Raw genomic sequence first — 16,237 nt, 5'->3', positions numbered from 1 at the left:
CGTACGCACTAGCTGACGAGAGTCCATGCGTAGCTACTATCATGTTAATTGTCCGGGTAGTTTAGAACCTGTGTCATGCTATATCTGGAAATGTTATATGTCTTCTTGCTAATGTGATCATTTAGGATATGCTAGAGAATTGGAAATGAAGATAAGTGAACATATGCTGTGTTGAACACTTGTATGAGTTTATTTGAATATAAAATGCGTTTTCTTGTATTTTTCTATTGATAATTGATATTTGTGGATCGGGCCAATCACCTCAGTAGAAATAGATGCATCTATGGTTTGCGTCATTCAACCCTCTGGCAGTGCACAACTTCTTTTATGTTGGATCGGGCCGTCGACCTCAGCATAACGTGCGCATGATATTTATGTGAATTTATTATTGATGGACTGCCTATTACATGGTTTAAATTGTAAAGGATTAACTGGAGTATTAAAATGACATGACTTAAAAATACTTATTTCAACTGTTATATATTGTGGCCATCATGCCTAGCATACCATCATATTATATTATTTGGCCCTAGTAGGTATCAAGTCGACTTCTCGTCTCTACTTTTTCCAGATTAGACGAGATACTTACTGGGTAAATATTATTTATGTACTCATGCTACGCTTTTGTACTTAATTGTACAGGCTCTGAGGTAGGTTCATCTGGCTATCAGACAGGTGCGTGTCTCTGATCATAGTTTGAGACTTCTACGGTGAGCTGCTTTCCCTTCCTGTGCCGACCAGCAGCTGGATGGAGTCTTCCTTACTTTTGACTGTCTTTTCTGTTTCAGATAGTAGGATAGATGTATTATTTTGTATATTCTACTAGTTTCCCACAGTTTGTGACACCAGGTCTTGGCACACACATTAGTAGACGTTTCTTTTGGGTTGTATAATTATTATTGAATGTTGTATATTATCACATGTTTTTAATTGCAAATTAAGAAAAATGTTGTAACTATTTTGGGTAAGTGAAATAAGAATTTACCAATCCTTCCGCGTTGGCTTGACTGATAACGGTGTTGGGCGCCATCATGACCTATTATGGAAATGGGCTGTGACAACCTTGGGTCTCCGATCAGATGAAGCCAGTAGCTAGACTTAGGATTAGCCCGAACCGGTACCAAAATCTACACAAGAAGTGCAGAGTGCATTAGCAGTACAACCGACCCCATGTACTGGTAAGTGTTGAAGCCTAACCTTGGCGAAGTAGTGACAAGGCTAAGACAAGACACCCACAAAACCAGCCTGTGCAGTATAGCAATATATATACACCAATATCAACAATAAAAGAAATCAGATAAGTGATATAGGGAGGGGGACATGCTGAGGAGATCACAAGATAAAGAACCAAAGCAGTGATAAGAACTTGATCAACCAATACTCCTTAAACAGATAGAAGCAAGTAAACACACTAAGGGAAACTGCAGGGTACCACCCTTCATGCTTTTACTCTCAACCTCACCTTATGAAGCAATAGAAACAGCACGACATCACCCTTAGTGGATTAATTCTCTCATAAAATGGCACAACATCACCCTTCATGCATTAACATTCAGAATATGGAATGACATCACCCTTCATGCATTATCACTCACAAACTATGGCATGGTATCACCTTTCGTGCGCTAATACTCTCCCTCACCAAAACAAGGAACAGTAATAACATGGAGATAGAAATGACAACAACAAGTCTTACTGCAACATTTGATTCTACAATATCAACCTCAACTTTGAGTCAATGCTCAATCAATATCAAGGTCCGTAAACATAATAAGATTGCTCAACATAACAAGTAGCTAGTCTAAACATGGATAATTTTATCAAAGAAGCAACAATTACAAGAACAGGACCCACTTGCATGCTATAACTCAACAACAATGCATAGTTACTCGTCACCTCACCTGTATGTTGTATTCAACATTCAAACATGTAGCAAATAGGCAAATAAGACCTAATCCCTCAAGCCAAGGTTAACCACGATACTTACATCGCTCCAACGACCAAACTCAAAGTTCAACCACAGCTTTTCCCTTTACACAAGCCTTCAGACTAATAGAATCTAGCAAATTACCAACCAAACGATTATATTTAAGCCTTAGGATCTATCCACAATAGCAAAGGATTCAAATTAGGCCATTTTTGGAAAATTCAACAAAATTCAACAACCGGGCCCCCTTGGTCCAAACCCAAAATTCGGACCAAAACCTGATTACCCATTCACCCCCGAGCCCAGATATATAATTGGTTTTGGAATCCGACCTCAATTTGAGGTCTAAATCCCTAATTTCCGAAATTCCTCGTTTCTACCCATAAATCCCTAATTCCACCATGAAAGCCTTATATTCTAAGTTGAAATCTTGAAAAATGTAGTGAAAGATTGACAGAAACTAGTTTAGAATCACTTACCTATGATTTGGGGAAGAAAAGCTCTTTGAAAAATCACCTCTTGTATTTTAGGTTTTGAAAATAAAAAGAATGGGAGAAAAATCCGTCTAGTTCACTTTTACACAGATGCAGCGCAAATGCGAAGGGATCATCACAAATGCGAAGTCCTTCACACCTCTGCTGCATTCGCAAATGTGAAGGTTTGTTCGCAAATGCGAACATGGACCTCCGTAATTGAGACTCTAGGATCGCATTTGCGATCACTGCCCTTCCCAGGTTTACTTTGCAAATGCGAAGATTGCTTCACAATTGCGATGACTATATGGCCCATCTATCCCTCGTAAATATGAGAGATATCTCGCAAATGCGAAATCTGTAGAGGTCGGAAATGTGATACATGATCTCGCATTTGCGAGTTAAGAGGCCTACACTAGCAACTGAAACACCAGCAATGTTCTAAGTCCTCTTTTCACTCCGTAGCCTATCCGAAACTCATCCGAGCCCTTGGGGCTCCAAACCAAACATGCACACAAGTCTTAAAATATTATACAAACTTGCTCGCATGATCAAATCGCCAAAATAACACTTAGAACTACGAATTTAGCACCAAATCAAATAAAATTTTCAAGAAAACTTTGAAACTTCTAATTTCTCAACTGAACGTCCGAATCACGTCAAACCAATTCTGTTTCTCACCAAAATTTATATACAAGTCATAAATATTATATTGCACCTTTACCCGGCTCCGGAACCAAAATATGGACCCGATATCAACAAGGCCAAACATCAATAAACTCTTAAAACTATTGAATTTTCAGACTTTTAATTTTCAACAAAAATTCATAACACGAGCTAGGGACCTCCAATTTGATTCTGAGCATACGCCCAGGTCCCATATTTCAATACGGACCCATCGGGACCATCAAAATACGGGTCCGTATTTGTTTACTCAAAGCGTTGACCGAAACCAACTGAAATTAACTTTTAAGGCACAAATTCTTATTTTAATAAATCTTTCAGCATAAAAGCTTTCCAGAAACACGCCCTGATTGTGCACACAAATTGAGGAGGGATAAAATGGGGTGTTTATAGCCTTGAAATATAGAATTTGATTTTAAATTATAAGATGACCTATCGGGTCATCACAGTCTTCTGCCAATGAGTGTCCATGGTCTCCACGTTGAAATCGTGTTGCACTGAAAGTGCTTTCGGAAGCTATTGATGAAGCTCGAATAGTTAGCACATCTTTGAACATTCTTGAAAGGATCGAAAATGTTTTTTCGTTCATTCTCCAATATTTTAGCAAGTCTTCATTCGCTTCATCATTGCAAATATCAATAATTGTTGCAAGTAAATAAACATCAAGCTCATTAATTTGTGAAGATTGTGATAGACTAATCATTTAGTGAATAGCACCAAGAGGTCTACTTGTAGCAGTCTTTTTAAGAGGTTGAGATGATGAAGAAGAAGAGGCACCATTAGTCGGTGCGACAGAGTTCATTTGTCTTTGGTAATAGTCATACACAACTTTAGCATTTTGTTGAATACTAGACAAACAAGTAGAAAGAGATGGTCTTTGAGTTGGTTCTATTTCTAAATTAAATTAAATTATTTCAATAAGTGTCTATTCACTCTCTCATTTGCGCCGCCTCTGAATCCTCTCCTCCTCTCTTCTCTCTTAGACACCCTTAAACCCAAGAGTGTCATCACTCAAAAATTCCCCCAAACCCCTTCGATTCTTGACCAGATATGGGGTCATCTAGTGATTCATTGCCTTATCTAGCCTCCTACCTCTACTAGTTGTTTGATTTCTTCGTATTTTGAAAGGATATGAAGATCCAACTTAGAGTCGACCTAGACTCTTCACTTTCTCGATGAACCTGCTTCGTGTTCATCGCTATGGTTGTGAGTATTGTTATCTTTGTGCTTATGGTTCGAAACTCTGATTCTGGACTAGATTTTTCATCACCTTATTCCATTTTTCAAGAACCCTAATCTCCTTTTACTTGAGTCTGTTCACATCCTTGTAGATCGGAAACGATTTTGAGTTTATCTCGTATTTTCTTAAAAAATCTTCTATTTCTCTTATTATTAATCGATTTTCAATATTTTCTAAAACTAGGATTTCACTTCGTTTTATTTTTGCAAAACTTTTCTAAAGTTTCATGTGTTTGAATCCGGTTATCTTTACTAGTTCTACTGATTCTTTCATGCCTATGTTCTAGTCCTTTGTTTGTTTAATTGTTCACTTCAATATTTTCCCGTTATTCCTTGTTCGCCAATTAGCAGAGATTAATTGATGATTATTTGACTATTTATGGTTCGAAATTATTGTGTTCTGCTGAGATGGCTACTCCTTGTAATTTTTACCTACTTTCCTTATTTGTGACTCCTAATTGATACTACTTGCCTTAATTAGTCTATTGGCCTGATTTCTAGGTGTTGATTTACTCTAATTGACTCATAAAAGAGCCTATGACTTGTTTCTTACCTTATTTAAACCCTAATTTGGCTGATAATTGATTTCTCCCTAATTTGAAGTGTCACAACCCGAAATCCACTAAGGGTCATGATGGCGCTAGACACCGCTGTCAGGCAAGCCAATCATAAATACTTAATTAAATTCTCATTTTAATAATTTGAAAACTATGATTTTTGTTCAATTTTACTAGTAAAAGTTAGTCATTTCAAATTAAATATAATGTTAAGAAGTAAGTACAAGATACCCCATAATCATCCCAGAACCCGGTGTCACGAGTGCATGAACATTTACTAGGGAATAAAAAAAAACATAATAACTGTCCGGAATACAAAGTGGACAGAAATGAAAATACAGTACAATACTCTGAAGGAGACCCTGCTGGCTGCGGGTCGTCTCGTATAATACATCTCACTTAAGTCTTCGTATCAATCATGCCGCTATGCCACTAAGCCACTAGCCACACGTAAACCTGTGCAACAAAATGCACAACAAGTGTAGTATGAGTACAAAAACAATGTGTACCCAGTGAGTATCCCGTCTAATCTCGAAGAAGTAGAGACGAGAGGTCGACTTCGACACTTACTAGTGGTCCAATGATAATATAGTAAAAATGTGAGAAAATCATGGATTTCATAAAGCAAGAATAAACTCATAAAGCCGGAAAGCAGGTAAACAACTTCTCAAATAATAAAGGATTTCCAAAGATTTACTTTTCATTATCTTTATCTTTTTGTCTCTGGACAGGAAAGGCAAGTATCAACATTTATAATTCTCAGGCAAGCAATATAAGCATGCGCATATCATGCCTAGGTCGTACGGCCCGATCCAACATAAATGTAAAATGTGCACTGCCGAGGGTCGAATGGCGCGAACCATAGATGCATCTATTACCCCGCTCGCGAATCATACATGCGACGTGGTCAAATATAAATAAACAATCACCCTGCTCGCGAATCATACATGCGACACAGGTACACATAGAAGCACACATTCAAATAGTCAATCAAAACTTCATCAGGGAGACAATTATTCAAGGAAGTTTCAATTTCTCTTTTACAAGCCGAGAAAATGAAGTTGAACTCTTTTAGAAAATCATTTACCACTTTGATGCAATTTAAACTGTCAATAAGGTTACCATTGTTACAAGTAAATCATGCTTTTTGGGCCCTAAACTACCCGGACATAATCATAATAGTAGATATGCACGGACTCTCGTCACCTCGTGCGTACGTAGCCCGCATAATTAGGAGCACATATTCAATTAATTCACCTATGGGGACAATTCCCTCTTACAAGGTTAGAAAGGAGACTCACCTCGCTCCGAAGATCCATAACCGGCATTCCACGCCCTTCCGAAGACTCGAATCGATGCACAATGCTCCAAAACTAGCCAATTATTATGCAAATCCATCAATATATGCTCTAACACTCACAACAATTCAATTTAAATAAATTCCTAACTCCGTTCGAAAAGTTGAAAAAATCGCCCTCGGGCCCACGTGCCTAGATTTCGAAGAAACTCACAAAATCCGATAACCCATTCCGATACGAGTTCAACCATACTAATTTTATCAAATTCTGATAACAACTTGACCTCCAAATCATGAATTTTCGTTCTTGAAAAGTTTTACAAAAACTTGATTTCTTCCATTTAAATTCGAAATAAATGATGAATATAACCATAGAATTATGAAGTATAATTACTTTTGGATATACAATACTTACCCCAATCCATATGGTAAAATTTGCCTCAAAAATCGCTTTGATCCGAGCTCCATAGCTCCAAATATGATAAAAATGGCCGAAACCTCGAAATATAGCTTCTGCCCAGGTCTTTACTCTTTGCGATCACAGAAAATGCTTTGCAACTGCAAAGCACAACATTTCTCAGCCCAAACTTTGCCTTTCGCGATCGCGGAAAATGCTTCGCGATCGCGAAGAACAAATGCCCAGCTTTTCCAAATAGTCTCTAGTATAATGGCCATAACTTTTTTACAAAATTCCAAATTGCAAATGGTTTAACTTTTTGAAAACTAGACTCCAAGTACTACAACTTTCATGCTTTGCTCATCTGCCATTTCCTTATAGATTACAAGATATAAGCTTCCAAAGTCAGCCCTATGCAACACAAATTTCTTCTTTGCGATTTCTAAACTCTTCCCGGATAGGCTATAGTGTACCACTCATATATTTTTGTACACAACTCCAAATGCCAAATGGTTTGATTTTCGGAAAACTAGACACAAAGATCTACAACTTTTGTTTTTGTATCATCTCCAAATTCCTTATTGATTGCGAGATACAAGCTTCCCAAGTCGGGTTAGTGTAGTAGAAACTTTCCTCTATGCGATCGCGAATCACTGGCCATTTTCTCCCATTTTACTCATCGCGATCGCGACCAGTTCCCCGCGATCGCATAACACACTGCTATAGCCAAAAACCAGCAGCTAAAAATGGTCTAGAAATAGTTCGAAACCACCTCGAAACTCACCCGAACCCCTCGAGACCCCGTCCGAACATACCAACAAGTCTCAAAACGTATCACGGACTTAGTCGAGGCCTCAAATCACATCAAACAATGCTAAAACCATGAATCACACTCCAATCCATGCTTAATGAACTTTAGAATTTCAAACTTCTATATTCGATACCGAGACCTACCAAATCACGTCCGATTAACCTCAAATTTTGCACACAAGTCATATTCGACATTACGGACCTACTCCAACTTCCGGAATCAGAATCCGATCCCGATATCAAAAAGTCCACTTCCGGTCAAACTTCTCAAAAACCTTCAAATTTCTATCTTTTTCCAAATGACTCCAAAATGACCCACGGACCTCCGAATTCACTTCCGATCACGCTTCCAATACCAGAATCACCATACAGAGCTATTCCTAGACTCAGAATCCCAAACGGACACCAATAACACTGAAATTCACTTCAACCCAAACTTATGAAATTCTTTTAAAAATGCCAACTTCCACAATAGATGCTGAAACGTTCCCAGGTCTTCCAAAACCCGATCCGGACATACGCCCAAGTCCGAAATAATCATACAAACCTGTTGGAATCTTAAAATCCTGATTCTGAGGTTGTTTACTCAAAAATTCAATCTTAGTCCATCCTTTCACCTTAAAGCTTCCGAATTGAGAATTTTCTTTCCAAATCAACTCCGAACTTCCCGAAATTCAATTTCGACCATGTGTACAAGTCATAATGCCTAAAGTGAAGCTGCTCATGGCCTCAAACCGCCGAAGTATGCGCTAAAGCTCAATATGACCGATCGGGTCGTTACATGAAGGGTCTTTCCCGGAATCCTGCCTATTAATTGATCCTGTTAAGCCCTAATTGATTGATTGATTGGTCTATTTGCCTTATTTATGAACTTTTGATTTCCTTTACCTTATTTGTTTGACTCTACTCGATGCTATATAAACCCCATTCTGATTTTCTTTTAGCACACGAACACACTCAGAAAGAAACACACATACACAAAAAAAAACTCTTGCTCTCATTCAAACCTTTCTGTTACTTGCATTTGCTACATTGTCTAGCCGGTTGAAAGCCAAGTCTTGACTATTGGATTTTGCATACTTTCAACTTCCTATTTGCTATTTCCTAACTGGTATGTCTCCAATTCTGCTATCATTCAATATGCTATGTAATTAGACCTATGTGCTTCATGCTTGTTGATCTTAATCAGCATGTCTACTTCTATGTAATGTGACCTATGTGCTTCTTGTTTACTCCCTTTAAACAACATGTCTATCTTTGTTATCATGTCCTAGTTAATATGCTATGTAGTCAATCTGCTGTAGGTATCAACATGCCTCTGCTTGCCCTTATGTTTCTGTTAACTAGCATGCTTAAACTCCTATGAATCTATCCTGATCAATAAGTTAGTATGGTTACTCCACTTTAGCATGTTCCTGATGATCCAAGACACTTGTCTACTTGTTTCTCAACTAGCATACTTTCTGTCCTGTTTTAAGTATCTCACCTTAACAAACTCCTGATTAATTCATGATTTCTATGCTCTCAACTTTTGTTACCTTTTTATATAATTGTTTGATCAGTAATTTGACCCCAACATGTTGTTCTCTGATTAATATATGCCTGTATGTTCACCTAGTAATAGCTAATGGATTAAGGCCATGTGAAACCTTGTTCAAATTAATTGCTACTCAGTCCTGTCTATTGTTTGATTGCTGGAGTTCAGGGCTGAACTCCTTTTGCTAAATGTGTGCTGCATGTGGTTCTTGTAATCTGGTAATCTGTTCCTATAAACTTCTCAAATACAAACAATTTTTCCAAAACAAATCTATCTCTTATTTTCATATATTATTTTCAACTCCTACTCTTAGTTAACTAGGGTCCTGCCACCCTAATGTGAGCACTGCTTAGGGTCTATAAGACTCTTCTGAACTCTGACACATTGGGGATGGTTTCTAATCCTTTATGAACTACTTCTGAATATTTGTTCTCTAGTATGAGCATTGCCCTAGGTTCTCTAAGCCCCTGGGAACTCTAGCACACTAGAGATTTGGGTTCTTTGCGCTTTGCCAATGGTTACTATGTATCTCTAAGCTTTGGAGCTGTTATGGTTTGAGGGCCTAGGTTATCCGGATGCATTGGGCCTGATGAAGGCCTCCTATAGTTATATACTTTGTAATTTATTCATTTGCTTATGGCCTGTAATAATTATTTGTAATAACGATGGGGAAATAGTGAATTGGGGAAAACTGGGCCTAGTTTAATGTTTGCATGAGAATGGGGTAGAAAACCTGCTTTATGTGCCTATTTCTTTCAAATATTTTCACTACTATATGTTAGATATCCTGCATATAGGTTATTTATTTATTCCGTTATATTCTGTTACTGCATGCAGTAGATAACATGCATATAGGTATTTGTTTCAATACATTCTGTTACTATTTGCAGTAGATAACATGCCTATAGTATCAAAATAGTTATGAATATCCCATCAAGATTCACTACTGCATTTAAATCATGCCCACAAAGTTTCAAAATCAGTTCTGTATTTTTAAAAATCACGCCTATAAAGTTTTAAATCACTTCTGTGTTCAGATACCATATCTGTAGGAAATTTCAGAAGATAGATACCATGTCTATAGGAAATTTTTGAATTATTTTTGCATTTAGATACCATGTCAATAGGAAACTTCAGAATCATTTTTGTATTTAGATAGCATGCCCATAAAGTCTTAAGATCAGTTCTTTTACACTTAGATATCTTGCCTGTAGGGTCTAAAAGATAAAATCAGCCTGCTAAAACCAGTAACTGTTTACAACTCAGATACCGATTTATAAAATTCTATCCGGCTATCACTTAGGCTATCTTGTAGGTTAATTGGATTCTGGGTTTAAAATTGCTATTTTTCTGCTACTTGAAACCTGCTTTGATTCAGGAAGTAATAAAATCTGTAGGCAAACTGATTAGGTATTTACTGCCCCAACTTAATGAAACTGCTGCATATTTTGTGCTCATCTAGATATCCTGCTATAAGACTTTAAATTGTTTAAGACTTTTTGTCTGTGGTGTGCAATTGTTTGCTCATTTGTGGAGGTAAATGTGAGTCACGTAAACTGCTCCTTATGTGATAGTCCTACCTATTTTGTATGACGCCTAGTTTTCTCCTTTTAAACACCATAGGTGAGTCTAGAACCGCCGTAAATAGAGGTCCTAAACACCTCCAGGGCCACATGTAAGGGGCTGGTAATGTATGCATAAGGCACATACTGGATGCTATTAGAACGCTTAGGTAACAGTAACTAAGGGGAGGGTAATCGGGTAGCAAAGGATATGATGACCTGTGCGCTAATGCTATGTGTAGCACCTCTATTTGAGGAAAGTTTACCGAGTATTGCACAGAAGTGATCTTATAGGCCAATAAACCTGGGACCCGCTTTATTCCCGCTTAAATAATCTCTATTTGTTTAAATTGCTTATGACTAATTCACTAAAACTGAGTTTGGCTAGGACCCACCGTTGTGGACCTCGAGGGGTGCCTAACACCTTCCCCTCAAGGTTATTCCGAGCCCTTACCCAATCTCTGGTAATGCAAACCGGTTTATGAGTTATTTGCTTTAGGTGCGTTAGGTGGCGACTCTTCAAATTCTATACCCCTTCCCAAAAGAAAATGAGTTGTCCTAAAAAAATGTCGAAGCTCGGACTCCGCAAGGAAAAAAGGGGCGCGACAGCGGAATAATTTGTGCTTCCCTTATGAATTTCTCCTACATTGTGTTTATTCATCGCAAGGTTTTCCTTAAAATTCATAAATCACACGTTTATTCGTGAGTGGGGTCAAGGATCCATTAAAGCTTCTTATTCTAATGGGATCGGGTCGTTCGCCTCGGCATGATTATGTACCACACTCTTATGGGAGCGGGACGTACGCCTCGGTAGTATAATAGGTGCTTCTATGGTTCGTTTCGTTTGACTCTTGGCAGTGCACACATTATGAAGGGATCAAGTCGTTCGCCACATCATTTCTATAAAATACTCTTATGGACCGGGTTGTCTCCTCGGCAACGTCGTGCGTAATATTATTAAGAAAGCAGCGTATCCGTGTGTTTTTTCTTAATTTGAGTTGTGATGACCTATCTGGTGAGGTCCATTTTATACATACTCCAGTTGAGAAGATAACTGTTAATTGAGAGCTTGAGTTTACTATTCAGAGGAGGATTGTACCTGATAAGTTGGTATTTTACCAACTTATCTCTTCTTGATACTTAGACTTTTGCATGATTTTGTTGAGAAACTAAGGTATTTATTGAGGTTTATTAGCATATTTCAGGTATCAAGTGATTTAGAGGAGATACAAAAGAAACCAAGTCAAATTGAAGAAAAATGACTGCTGCCAGATAATGCTCTTCGCGATCGCGAACTTTGGCATGCGATCGCAGAAGGCTAGGAAACAACACATCGCGAGCGCATGGCTATTTCTGCGAACGCGAAGAAGAGTCTGGTCAACTTCTCCCAAGTGCTCTACGTGAACGTGTGGATCTGGTCCGCGATCGCAGTGCTTTACAGCATTACTCTTCACGATTGTAGGCCTCTTTTCGCGATCGTGATTCACAATTATCATTTTTGAGCCCAAAACTGTTTAATACACCACCTAGATCATTTGTAAAATATCTTTGGCTTATTTTCAGTCTTTAGACTAGAGAAGAACAAGTTTTGGAAGCTTGGGTTCATGCACACACACTTGGGTCCTGAAGATTTGAAGCCTTTAGTTGAAAATTTCTTACCTATTTATGTTTATTTCTTCATTTCCTTGCTTTGTATTGTATATCTAAGTATGTAGTATTTTATTCAACACTTGAATCTTGTTTACGAAAATATTCATATTTAAAGTGTGGATTAAATATCTTGTTGTGCTTATGTATTGAACGATTTTTATCTTTTATGAAGTGAGTTATTCTTTCTTTAATTATTTTTGTTCTTTAATATTTCCAAAGGGATTAGCTAACCCTAGGACTCGCCCATTTACTTTGAATTATTTTTGGGAAATATTAATTAACAATAACTTGAGGATTTAACCCTCATTTTATAGATTCTATCTAGGGATAGGATTGAACTACTTGTAGCCATATTCGGGTGTGCTTAATCTCTTAATTGTTTTAAGGATAATTCAATTAGGAAGTCTTGTTAGTCTCTGGAAGAAGCTAATATAGAATTATTACTCGAGGCTAATTAATATAAACTCGCTTATTTTTGTAAAATCGTGAAATACATTAGATCATTACTTGAGTGTAATTCCTCGCGTATCCATACTTGTAGCCATTGATCATTTTACTTGCTTTCTATGTTAGTTTATATTTTCGTATTTAGTTATAAATATTTTCTCAAAAATCATTCTAAGTGTTTGGCATTGCATAATAAGTGATAATTCTCTTACGCTCCTAATCGCCAAATATTGTTCTCTTTGGGATTCAATCCCGACTCATAGTTGGGTAAATTATATTGCATGCGACCGTGTCCATTTACTTTATAGTAGTGGATTTGTACTTCATCAAAATTGGCGCCATTGCCGGAGAATAATTTGGCGTGTTTAGGTTGTTTGAGAAATAAGCAGATGCACTTTGGTCCAAACTTGTGAATATTTGTGTAATTATCTTTCTTGCCTTGGTCTGTTTTTCTTGTTTGTACCTTGTTTATTTTCTTAGTTTTTGAAAAATGGCATCATATAATAATAATTGGTCAGATGGTAGTTGTTCATACTTTGATGACCTTTGTCCTTATTGTGGAGGACCACACTCGTGGCGAAATTGTTTAAATTCTCCTGGGGGCGAATTCTGCACACAATCTCAAACCCATTAGTGGAGTATTTGTGATAAGTGTGGTCGTCAAAATGGTCACTGGGATAATTGTGCTCATGTGTCCTTCCCTTCCCCAATCCCCGCTATGATGGTTCTACTTTTTGTGATGAGAATTATAGGGATAGGAAGGTGGAAGAAATGGAGCATGGTCAAAATGGAGAGTTCAAGCTCATGTTTTTTTTTGGCAATCTGCTAGGCAAGAGCCTAGGGCTAATTTTTTATATAACAATATTAAAAAGCAAAATACAAAGTCATGATATCCTACAAAATGAAAGGAATAAAATTTGAACTTAACAAATAGCCTATTATCAAAATTGTGCATTCCACTCAAAATTGATATCACATTAATTCTAGGCCAAAGATGTCTTTTGCTTCCTTGTATTTCCAGTCCATTGAAGCCCAATTCAAATGTGTAGTATGCTGAAAAGTAGCCATAATCTGCGTCAAATTGGTTGCAGAAAAGGCCTATTTCCTTGTGTTTCACTATAAGATGTTTTTGGACTTGTCATTCCTTCCACATACCCATGTTACTCATGCCATTATTATATTGAATAAACAATCAAAGTTGGCAGACATCTGTCTTCCATGTTGTCTTTGTTTATTACAATATTATATTATTTCTCACTCTTCTCATGTGCTTTGGTAGGTTATCACCCATGTTCCTTGTTATTTTCACCCACGCATGCTTCGATCCTGGCATTCTTTAAAAGTAATTTGGGGCAGCCTTTTTCCTTTGTTTATGTATCATTTCCAATGTTGCTTTTCCAGCATGCAAAACAAACATTCTTGTCTTCTCTTGTTCATGTTTTCAGTAATGTGTGCATCTCCAGCAACGTGAGAATTCATGCACGACCAAAATTGTAATTGCAATTCATTGTCCAGCTTGCCTTAAAGGCACCAGGCGTGAGTTGACTCTTCTGTCTCCATTGCTTAGTGCTTGAAGCACTGATGGAAAAGCATCCATCGAAAATTGCAGTAATCCCATTCCCAAGTCAGTCGCGAACGAGGCAGTCGTGCATCCAGTTATAGAATACTGCATTTCATCTGTTCCTAAAAAAAGCACGCCGCATGTGCTTTTGTTTTCAAATCTGCCAGCGTCCATGCGTGCATCAATATTCCTCAAGATTATCTCCCACATGTTGGTCGCATAAAGTTGCTGGATTCTCTCACGTCTGAATGACTGTGAAGCGTGCATCTCCAGCAAAAGATGTGTGCAGCGTGCATCTGTTGCCATGCGTGTTCCGCAGGAAACATGCATTGTCGACCTACTTTTGTATCCTAGTAAACTGAAAGCATGCGATGACTCTTCTGTCGCAAAGCATCTGTTGAAAATTTCCAGCCTCATGCTTTTCTTTATCCAAGATAAATTTCATTTTTCCATGTGATACTTTTGTTGACATCATGTGTTTTCTTCCTTGCGTTCCACAGTAAACCATGTGTGCACATGAACAGATTTGTAGGAATCTGTGAAGGCCAAAATGCACAGTGCTTTGTATTAAAAGAATACCCTTTCATTTGCATCATCCAAAACGTGAGATTCCTGCATTTCCTAGAAATTCCCTAGCGTGCTGGTGCACTCTCCAAGCGTTTTGGCATCTGTTATTGTCCATAACTTCACGTGCCCCTCTTTTTTTCCCATGCGATGTCAGTACTTCCCTTTGATGTGAATGACTGCCATGAAATAAACATTGTAAAAGTCGCCAAAGCCCACCTTTAATGTTCTCCTAGTGGATTGAATGCAATGCATTAATACCACCACTTGAGATTCTACTGTAAGATTAGTCTTTAGCTTCGATGAAATACCTGCAAAAAAGTGAACCAAGTTAGCCGAAAAATTGCTATCTAAACTCTCCTCAAGAATGATTCGAGTGTGGTAACAAAATGAATCCTCTTTTCCTCCTAATTCCTTGCAACCTTAACTCTTATGTAAGGACATTGTATCTTATCTTCGTTAATAATCCTCCTTCCTATTGAGTCCATATCCCAGAAACCATGGCATTCAGTATTTCCTTCATCTAGAGCATAATTGGCAAGGTGGTCTGTTAATGTATTCCCTTCTCTGAATATGTGTGTGACCTTGATGATACTTTGTTCTTTCAATCTTAAAATATCCTCTACATGTTTAGTAACATACCAAGGAGGCTTCCATGATTCCTCTATGATGTTCTTTAACAACATTGAATCTGTCTGCAGCCATATCTAGAAATAATTAAGATTTTTGCACATCTTCAATGCCTCCACAATAGCTACCGCTTCTGATTCATTGTTGGTTCCTTAAGGAATCTCCCTTCCTTCTGCATATATCAAATCACCTACCTCATCCCATATGCAGAAACCAATTGAACTCCTCCCTGGGCTCCCTCTACATGCTCCATCCGTATTAACTTTGATCCATCCTCTTGAAGGAAATTCCCATAACACTTTATCATATTTCAGTCGAGGTTTGTATTGCTCCATCATTGTCAGTAAGTCCAGCCACTTCTGAGGCACACATAGTCCAGGCTTTTTCAGTTGGACAAGTGCTTGCACAGTAGACGACACCTGGTAAATAACTCTGCTCACTAACACTGCTTCTCCATATTTCAAACTGTTTCTTCTCTTCCAAAGTTCCCATACAATGCATGCAGGTAAAGATTGTAATATTGGCTTCAATCTAGGTACAACTGGTGTTGTCCAACACTTTGTAATTGCGTGATGTAATGACAACCTATCTAATGCAATTCCTGCTCTTCTTAGGAAATAAGTCCAAACACTTCTAGCTGCATTGGATGTGAAGAACAGATGTAGTAATGACTTCTCCTTAGGATCAACACAGCACCAACATTTAGATGGCATTGAGTATCCTAGTTTACGCAATAAATCATCAAGTGGCAGTTTTGCTTTCCACATCTTCCACATGAAGAAGGATATCTTGAAAGGTAAACATTTTACCCATATCATCTTGTAAGTTAATCTTGGGTTGGATCTTCTTCGCACGTAATCCCATGCAGACTTTATTGTAAAATGTCCCCTTGTTTCAAGCAT

This window comes from Nicotiana tabacum, chromosome 11 (assembly GCF_000715075.1).
Source record: "Nicotiana tabacum cultivar K326 chromosome 11, ASM71507v2, whole genome shotgun sequence".
In the NCBI taxonomy this organism is placed as follows: Eukaryota; Viridiplantae; Streptophyta; class Magnoliopsida; order Solanales; family Solanaceae; genus Nicotiana; species Nicotiana tabacum.
The sequence above is the reverse complement of the archived record's forward strand: the minus strand, read 5'-3'. Positions refer to the sequence as shown.